Source organism: Corapipo altera, unplaced genomic scaffold (genome assembly GCF_003945725.1).
Source record: "Corapipo altera isolate COAL_440 unplaced genomic scaffold, ASM394572v1 0, whole genome shotgun sequence".
In the NCBI taxonomy this organism is placed as follows: domain Eukaryota; kingdom Metazoa; phylum Chordata; class Aves; order Passeriformes; family Pipridae; genus Corapipo; species Corapipo altera.
Genome location: NW_020884872.1, coordinates 79,279,627 through 79,288,093, shown reverse-complemented (window position 1 = coordinate 79,288,093; position 8,467 = coordinate 79,279,627). Strand labels below are relative to the sequence as shown.

The 8,467-nt window shown below is 33.9% G+C and overlaps 1 long non-coding RNA gene across 1 annotated transcript; it reads left to right on the top strand.

Annotated features, from left to right (window-relative positions):
• The first annotated feature begins 462 nt into the window (after positions 1-462).
• Positions 463-7,789, top strand: LOC113948263. The gene is made up of 3 exons (XR_003528072.1): positions 463-526; positions 5,706-5,891; positions 6,306-7,789. It is a non-coding gene; the product is annotated as an uncharacterized LOC113948263 (long non-coding RNA).
• Positions 7,790-8,467: the final 678 nt, after the last annotated feature.

Genomic DNA, 8,467 nt, shown 5'->3' with positions numbered 1-8,467 from the left:
TTCACTTCTAGTATGTCACTCTTGTGACATACAATCTTGCAAGATTTTTCAGGAAGAAAATAGCAAATACTATTAGAACTTGCAGCTAAATTCAAGATTCTATAACTTCTTTGGAAATTATTAAATGAAATATTATTTCTAATTTTTCTGAATTTTCCTTGTGTATGCATATCTGTGTTTATGTGTACAGATAATACATTGAGACATAAATATTTCTATGCATAAGTTCAAGTAGCAAAATGAAATGATAGTATGTTTGTTCACATCTGCAACAGTATGAAGAACATACATGATTAGCCAGTGAATAAATGATCTATCACTTTTAAAAGAGCACTAAACCTACTGCAGTTTAGAAACAAGTAGGACAGTGACAGAGAAAGAGAAATACAAGGAGCATATTTAAATAAAGATTCCAATTGTTATTCTTCTGAAAAATTTTTCTTGCTATTTCTGACTATACATGCAGATGATTTGGAGTCTGATTTGGAGTCTCAGAACAAATATATGTTACTTTCTGTAAAGTCAGGTGGGTGTTACCTTCTGGAAAATTTGATAGTTGTGTTTTCTGATGATTCACAACAATTTTAAGTTATTTCAGTGATCTTTTAAGTATGATACAGAACAAAAATTAGTAAAAATAGTTTTATTTTTCCCCATTATTTGACAACTGCAACAAATTATTCACTGATATAGCATAGATATGTGTCTTTGTACCCATATAATTCGTCTGCACATTATGCATGTGCAGAATACTCTACAATTAAAAAAGGATTTTAAAAATTATTACAATTTTCACTTTTTCAGATTTGATCTTAGGCTATTCAAACAGAAGTGGATATCCAAAAATACCTAAATTGCATTAGTCACAGTGTTCTCTACTTTGATTAAGCATCTCACTCTAGTATAAGTCTTATATATAATCCATTTTAAATGTTTTAGAGATAGCTATAAACAACATCATGTGTTCTATAAAGAAGCAAAACATTGAAATACACATCAGTGGATGTGTCCAGCTGGAAAATCAAAGGGTTTTGGCCTGATGGATAATATAGGAGTCACATAAGCTGAGTGACTGAAGTTCCCTGTGGTTATATACATGTTTTGTTGGTTCTGGTCCTTTCCTGTAAAGTCAGATCAAATGTCTTTAGTATTGGTAAGGATATAAAAAATATTGGGCCAAAACCTCTGAATGGGACAAAGTGTTTGACAGGTTGTACCTATAAGGTCTTGTGGAGCTTCTTTGAAGAATGTAGCTCTCACTACTTTAGCAAGTTGTGTGGCCCAACAAGGGTGGGTTTGTAGACACAAACAGTTCTTACCAAGAATCTGATGACTGCACTACGTGCCTTTCATAAAAGCTAAATTTGGAATGGGCTTAGCCTGATGAGTTGGACTGAGTACCCTTTAGCAGTTGAAGTGTATTAAGTACTCTCCTGGAGTGAACCTTCTGTTTTAGTTTTGTCAAAAAGAGTCCAGTTTGTAACCTGAAATATCTGAAGTTTTCATGAAATAGAATTGTTGTGTGATCTCAAGGTTCATTTTAGCATCTAACAGAAGCTGTGAATCTCAAAAGCAGTTCACATTCACATATAAAATTTCTTTGTTTTCCCCCTCATTGTGTTCTGTGAAAATGTTTTAAACATTTTTGGATATCATAACAGTTCTTACAGGCACATATGGGGATAACATATTAAAAAATATGACCCAGCATTTTTTAAAAAATATAAACAGATTCTGTGTGCCAAACATCTATAGTATTCATCCAAAAATTATTATACATTCAACAAATAATTCTTATGAAAAAATATGGGGTTTTTATCAGCTTTACTTCAAATCATATTATGAAGTAAAAGATATAGAACCATAACATGTAATAGAAAGTCATTTTATATCATGTTGACAAGTATAAATAAATAAAAATTTCATACTAAAATTTAAAAATAATTGACTGAACCAAAGTGTGAAAAATGAGTACTGAAATAAAAGTCAAAGTAAAGAAAACAAATTAGAAAAAAACCCACAAACCAAAACAAGAAAAAGAACACCCTCCCAAAAAGGGACTTAATTACTTACATGCAATAATTGTGAGCTTTTCAAAAGCAACTTAAAAAAACTCTTAACCCTTTTCATGATGCATATCTACAGTGAGATCCACAACTCCCTTCTCTTCTTTCTCCTCTGTTCCACTGCTTCTCTCTTTCCCTTCTCTCTTCTTCCTTCTTCTCACTATATGTGTATTGTGTACCAGTTCATCCATACGTTATTTGAGAACCTTGTGAAAACTTTTGAAAATCCAGTGATTATTTTATAATTACTTTAGGCATAAAAATATAGAGGAAAAACTAAAAAAAAGAATGCTTCAAAATAATTAACATTCAAAGAAACTATGCTTACTGTATAAATTGTACCAGAATTAGTTACAGTAATCTCTTCCAATACTGATAATTACTGAATAATAAACATTTTAAGGAAGAAATAATTTGAAATACAGAATGTACATTGTAAAACAACATGTGCTATGTAAATCATATACTAGTTCAAGTAATTACTCCCACACTATTAAACATAAACTCTAGTTTAATTCGAGCTTTACCCTGACATATGATATTCAAAAATGATACGCAGGCCAAACTGTAACAAAAATGTGTGAGTGTAATATGTTTCAACTAAACAAGTAACTGAAAATTGGAGCTTGTTCATTATTTCCACTATAGAGAAAAACTGATAATGGAGTTCATGGTGTAATACTAAAATTTTTACAGTTTTCATGGTCAAGTTATTAATTCTCTCCTTGTTGTTTTAGAGTTTGTTCTTTTTTTTTTTTTCTTTGTCCACAGAGATGGTGATAATTCAAACCATCTGCACCTCTATCTGCACAATACCCAAAGTACCAACACCCATTACAGACTTATAGATGGTTCATGTAGCAAAATTCATGGAAATCTGGTAGCATAAGTCACAGGAAAAATAGATTTTAGGAGACATCAGAGGGCCAGATTTTATTCACATGCCTTGAGTACTCATTGTAGTACTTCTTTAAATGTTAAAGGACAGCTAGTGTTGTTCTGGAAACATGACGTCAACTTATTTTGGTATTCTGTGAAAAGACAAAAAACAAATTGGTTTTGGAACATAAGTTCCTACTGTCCTGACTAAGTCATTCATACAGAATGCCAATATCATTTTCATACTCTTTATCAAAAACAGAAGATGTTAAACTTAGCCGTCTCACAAGCACTTCATGACAATACTCCCAAATCCAGCTGTAATGGGGACCAAAATAACATAACTTATATGACTCTAGATAGAAGGAAATTAAATATTTCACTTAAGAGTAGTTGTTATGTGGTGATATTTCACATTTCCAGAGGTTTTTATCTTCAGCAGGGCATTGCATAATATTTTAGGAACTAGAGACAAGCTTTCTTCCAACCACCAGTTTAGCCAGAATTATTCTGTCCTTAAACTTCCCCATGGAAACAAACCCAAATCCTTGTCTGTTTGTTCCTGCTATCTGAAAACCAATGCATACATAGATACCACAAAACCAATCAAATGCTAACCTTAATTGCTGTGAAGATCTACAATATTACTTGGATAGTGAAGTTCATCTTCTGCTTTCTCTTAGTTTATAGGCTCTGTTTCATGCAATTATGTCTGTTGTTCTATTTTCTCCATCACAAAAGTAATTTGATGTTGGTGAAATAGGAGGCCAGGTCCAAAAGAGTTAACTAAGAAATCTGGGCCTGCTAACAAGCTACTAACATCCAAATGAACTGTACTTGTTCTGTTCTACTTACTGGACCAAAACTTAAAAGAATGGTAAAAGAACATGTAATAGGTCTAGAGGTAATAAATTAAGATGCAGTAGGATAAGGTAGACATTTGAATAGAAGAAACAGGCCAGGAGCCAACCCTTTTCCTAAGCTTCAGTGAGCGGGTCGAGAACGATGGAAAAGAAGAGAGGTCAAGCTGAGGAAGATGAGATTAGCCCCCAGACCCACTAGATGAAGAGCAGATCTCCCACCAAAACTGAGGGCCAAGAGAAGCACTGCCCCAAGCCCCACCTGAGCTCCACCTATATTCCACCTGTTATTAATATGTCTAGATAGATGTTGTAGTCACTTGAATATGCATTTAATCACACACTAAAATTGTATAAAAACTGCTGATTTTATGTGAAGCCTTTGAGCAAGTTTTTCCAGCAATAGATGGCTTGCTCCCAGTACTGTCAATAAATACCTTTGCTGTTCAAAGATCAAAAGCCTCTGGGCAGTTCATTATGCCGATTTTTTCGGAATCATTGGTTATTTGGTTTTGTTTGCTTGCTTACCTGTTTGTTTTTTTTTAATTTAAATATGTCATTAAAGAGGCCAACCATTTTACTCAGCAGCTTTCTTATGGTTTTATCCAATCCCCAGCCCCAAAATAACAACAGAAGAATTTACATTAAGGAAAAACAAGCTCTATAAATAAAATATCAGCAGAAGCATAATGAGAAGACAGGAGGATTAGACTAAAACCTTTGGACATTGTTTTTTTTTCTTGTCACACTTTTACATCAAAATTTATAGATTAAGACCAATTTTGTGGAGGTATGAAATTCCCAAGAAGCTGACTTAACTTTCACTAGCAATACAGTCCACCATAAGACAAGAAAGAGAATGACAGTTACTGGCCAAAATCCGTATAGACAAAGACTAGAGCTTTCTATATTCTGGAAACAGTAAATATTAAATATGCTTATCTTTAAAATAACATATGCCATTTGGAGTCACACTGGGATTTGGATCTATGACAGTATGAGCAAACAGGTTAAACAGATCCTGTATTAGATCAATTTATATAATTGGGGAAAAAAACCAACGAGGTGGCTTCCTGGGTTCTCATGCTAGTAATTTGCTCTGTAATAGAAGCAGTAACTTTTGAAGGGACCTAAAGGTTTAGGATAGTTGCTTTAAGTACAGTATGATGCTTTTCTACAGAATAGTTGAGTAGAAAGGATGATAGGTAGCTGTAATGCAGGAGGTGACAATAAAGCAGATGAAAACCATGTTAAACTTATATGCAAAAGAGAAACAGGCATCAACCAACTTCGCTTCCAACACTTCAGGGGTAGGACAAATGCAGCATAGAGAAGTTCTTATATCCCAAGTCCATGACTGAGGATATTCAATAGATTTGTGTGATTGGAAAGAAGCTTTGAAGCTGTCCCTTAAGAATCTGTAGTGTGAGATCTTGGTAAGTGGTGGTCTTGTGAAAAATATTGCTCACCTAGGGGTAATTATTTGGTTTAGCCTTTATCAAAGGTCTGTTTGAGCTCAGTTCAGTGTCTAGTAGTTGTTCAGCTTCATCTATATAGATGTCCTTGGAGGGCCTACATTTTGCTCTACGGGGCTGTCATTTGAAAAGTAATAAGGGAGACTTGAACATGTATTTCAAGATACAAATAGCATTTCTTTAATAACTTTTAGACTTTGTTTTAGCTCGTGATGGTATGTAATTGCTAAGGATGTACTATCATTGACACATTTTGATTTTTGTACTGAGTTTTCATATGTTTCTTTCAGAGGTCATTCAAAGATATAGTCTGGAAAACAGTCTGGTGGTGCAGTTTTCTTTTACTCAGATGAACTGGGTATATCAAGCAAATCTTTAATGTCCTGGTCGTATATCACGGCATTTTTTATGGGTTTTTTTTTCAGGTGTTTACTGGCTTTTCTGATCTGTGAGATATGCAGCAGTTTGTAGGAGCAGCTTGTAGTTTATCATCTCATGATGCCTCTGGTGTCTGAATTAATAGCAAGGAAGCTGCGGCTGGGGTTGATACAGAAGCATGTCAGAACTGGATGATGGAGAGATGGTAGATATGGAATTCGTGATAAAAATTGGTAAGTCAAGGTTAACACAGATGTTACAGTTGTCATCTAAGGATGTTAGCGACAGTAAAATATAGTTATTTAGATTCAGTTCCTTAAAAATATTAATGAAATTGAAGTCATATTAGGAACTACTTATGTGCTCTGTCTTGACAGTAGTAGTTGCGAACTCTGCTGAAACTGTTGTTTATTAAAGGTACTTTTTCTTGTGTATAAGAAGAACTTAGCACATATGAGATAATGACTCACTGATTAAACTGGAATTCCAAGTGCTAGTTCTTAGTTGTTGATGTGTTGCACATGGGAAGGACCAAATTAGTAATCACACTACTGCTTCTGCTACTCAAGCAAATGGAACATTCTACCACTTATGAATAAAATTGTATTTCAACTTTTTATAAATGTCCAGTTCTCCATTTGATACAGTTCTGGCAAGGGAACCTTTCAAGCTATCATAACTGTGAATCTAATGTGGAAATTGTTTGCTGCTCTTTTGGAATGTAAATAATTTCACCAAAGCCAGAGTCATGAATTGTCTTTCCAACGTTAAGGATATGCTTTAGCAGTCAGATTTGAGACTTTCCATACAAAAACTTTAAGCATCACTAGTATCCACTGGACTTTGCTGAATAACCTCATTGAATAGAGTATTTTGGAGAACATTAATAAATTATTCTACTGGGAGCCTACATTGCTCCCATTAAAGTGAATACCAATGTCTCAGAGTTTAGAAATCTCACAGTTGCAGCCATATTGATGTCAACTACATCTGAGGCCACTTCATTTCTCTCCTTAAATTAGTGAGTTCTATATCTGCTGGTTCTGTACTCTTCACATGTTTAGAGAACAAATGTAATGAAATCAGGTAACCCTGAGATACTTATGAAAAATATTCGGAAAACAATAAATGCACTCTATTTATTTATATATATCTCAGTGAGAGAGCAAAAGTGAGCAACGTATTTTTAGAAAGCCAGCAGAGGGTAGTTGTCAAAGCAGTTGCATGGATATATAACTATTAATCAGAGCAAGAAAGGATGTCAAAAACATTATTAGTACTGATAGTTTTGTAACTGACCATCAACAGAAAACTCTTTCACCTCCAGGTTGAAAGGGTCAAAGTAAATCTACATCCCAGGCAGCAACAAACTGGTCATTTTACATCAACTAATATCTACCTTGCATTAGGGACTGTTATACCAGTGAAGGATTTGTCCTTTGAATAAAACATTAAATCAAAGTCTTTTCTGCTCTGTAGGCATTATGGATAACATGACATGACTAATAGGAGAGTAATAATGATTAGAAATCTCCAAAGACTTCTGACTTGATGTTTATCAAATATACATAGCAGATAATGAAAGCAGTTTATAAACACTGCAGCATCAAAAAGTTTAATACACAAAAAGGAGGTGGGACTTCTTAAGGACAAATATCCCATTCTATTTCAAACAGACTCAAACTCTAGCAAAGACATGGGCTGAAAAAGGACATTTCTAAAGCAACTAAGTGACTTTTTGTGTTCACTGTGTTCTATTGACTTTCAAAATCATAATTTTTGTTAATATTTAAATATTTCTAACTAGCAGAAGGAGATGGAAAAAATGGTGAAAACAGAAAGATTTTAGAAACCTGAAAAGAGATTAATTTTTCATTGTAATCTAGTTCATAAACAGAAGATGAATAATTTTCCTGTGTTCCTCTGTCATACATAATGCACTTTGTATTCATGTACATTCCAAAGCTATAGTCCATTAAGCCTATTGTATTTTCCCAAAATTAAATTTTAAACTTGCAAATCTAGTTATGTGTATTGGCTATCATAATTCTGTGAAATGCTGTGGAAATTTCAGTAGGGTTGTATAAAGTTATAAAAATGGAACCCACAAATAAAGTTGCCATTTACCAGTTTTTAATGCGGAACTAATTTCAATCCTAAACTCTAATTTTTAGACATGACGGCACTTGCAACATGGCTTGAAGTCTTCTAGTTTTGCTGTAAATCATCATCAGATGCAAAAGAAAATTTTTCAGTATGAAAAAAAAGTTGTTTATGTCTTTTGTATTCACATATGAGATTCTAGAAAAATGTTAACAGAACCTGATAATAAATGTCATGGAGTTCTGTTTTGTCTATTTGCTTTTGTATTTAAATCTCTTCTCTACTTAAACATGAATACATCTTTACAACATGTTTTAGCATTTTCTTTTCAGATATTTGCACCTTTGTTTGTTCTTATAGCCATTTCCTTTGTGATCTCAACGGTCTAAACTATTGTAAAGTAAACTTTTTTCCAGGGCACATTTACTGGAACTATTTTGATCAATCAACAAATTTCCACAATGGGAGAACTCTTAGAGGAGATTGGCAATGACTGCTCTCAGGGTAAGCTCAGGGAAGAATATGACTCAGCAGTGACTGAGTGTTGCTGAAATGAAAAGAAAGCTAAATATATCTGAACACACAGAGGACCAGATTGTGAGTGAACGCTAGGATTATGAAACCTGGAAAGAACGGCTTTAGAAACAGGTCCTTCACAGCAGCAGCTCCCCGTAATCGAGTGGAGTGAAAAAGCAGCAATACGCAT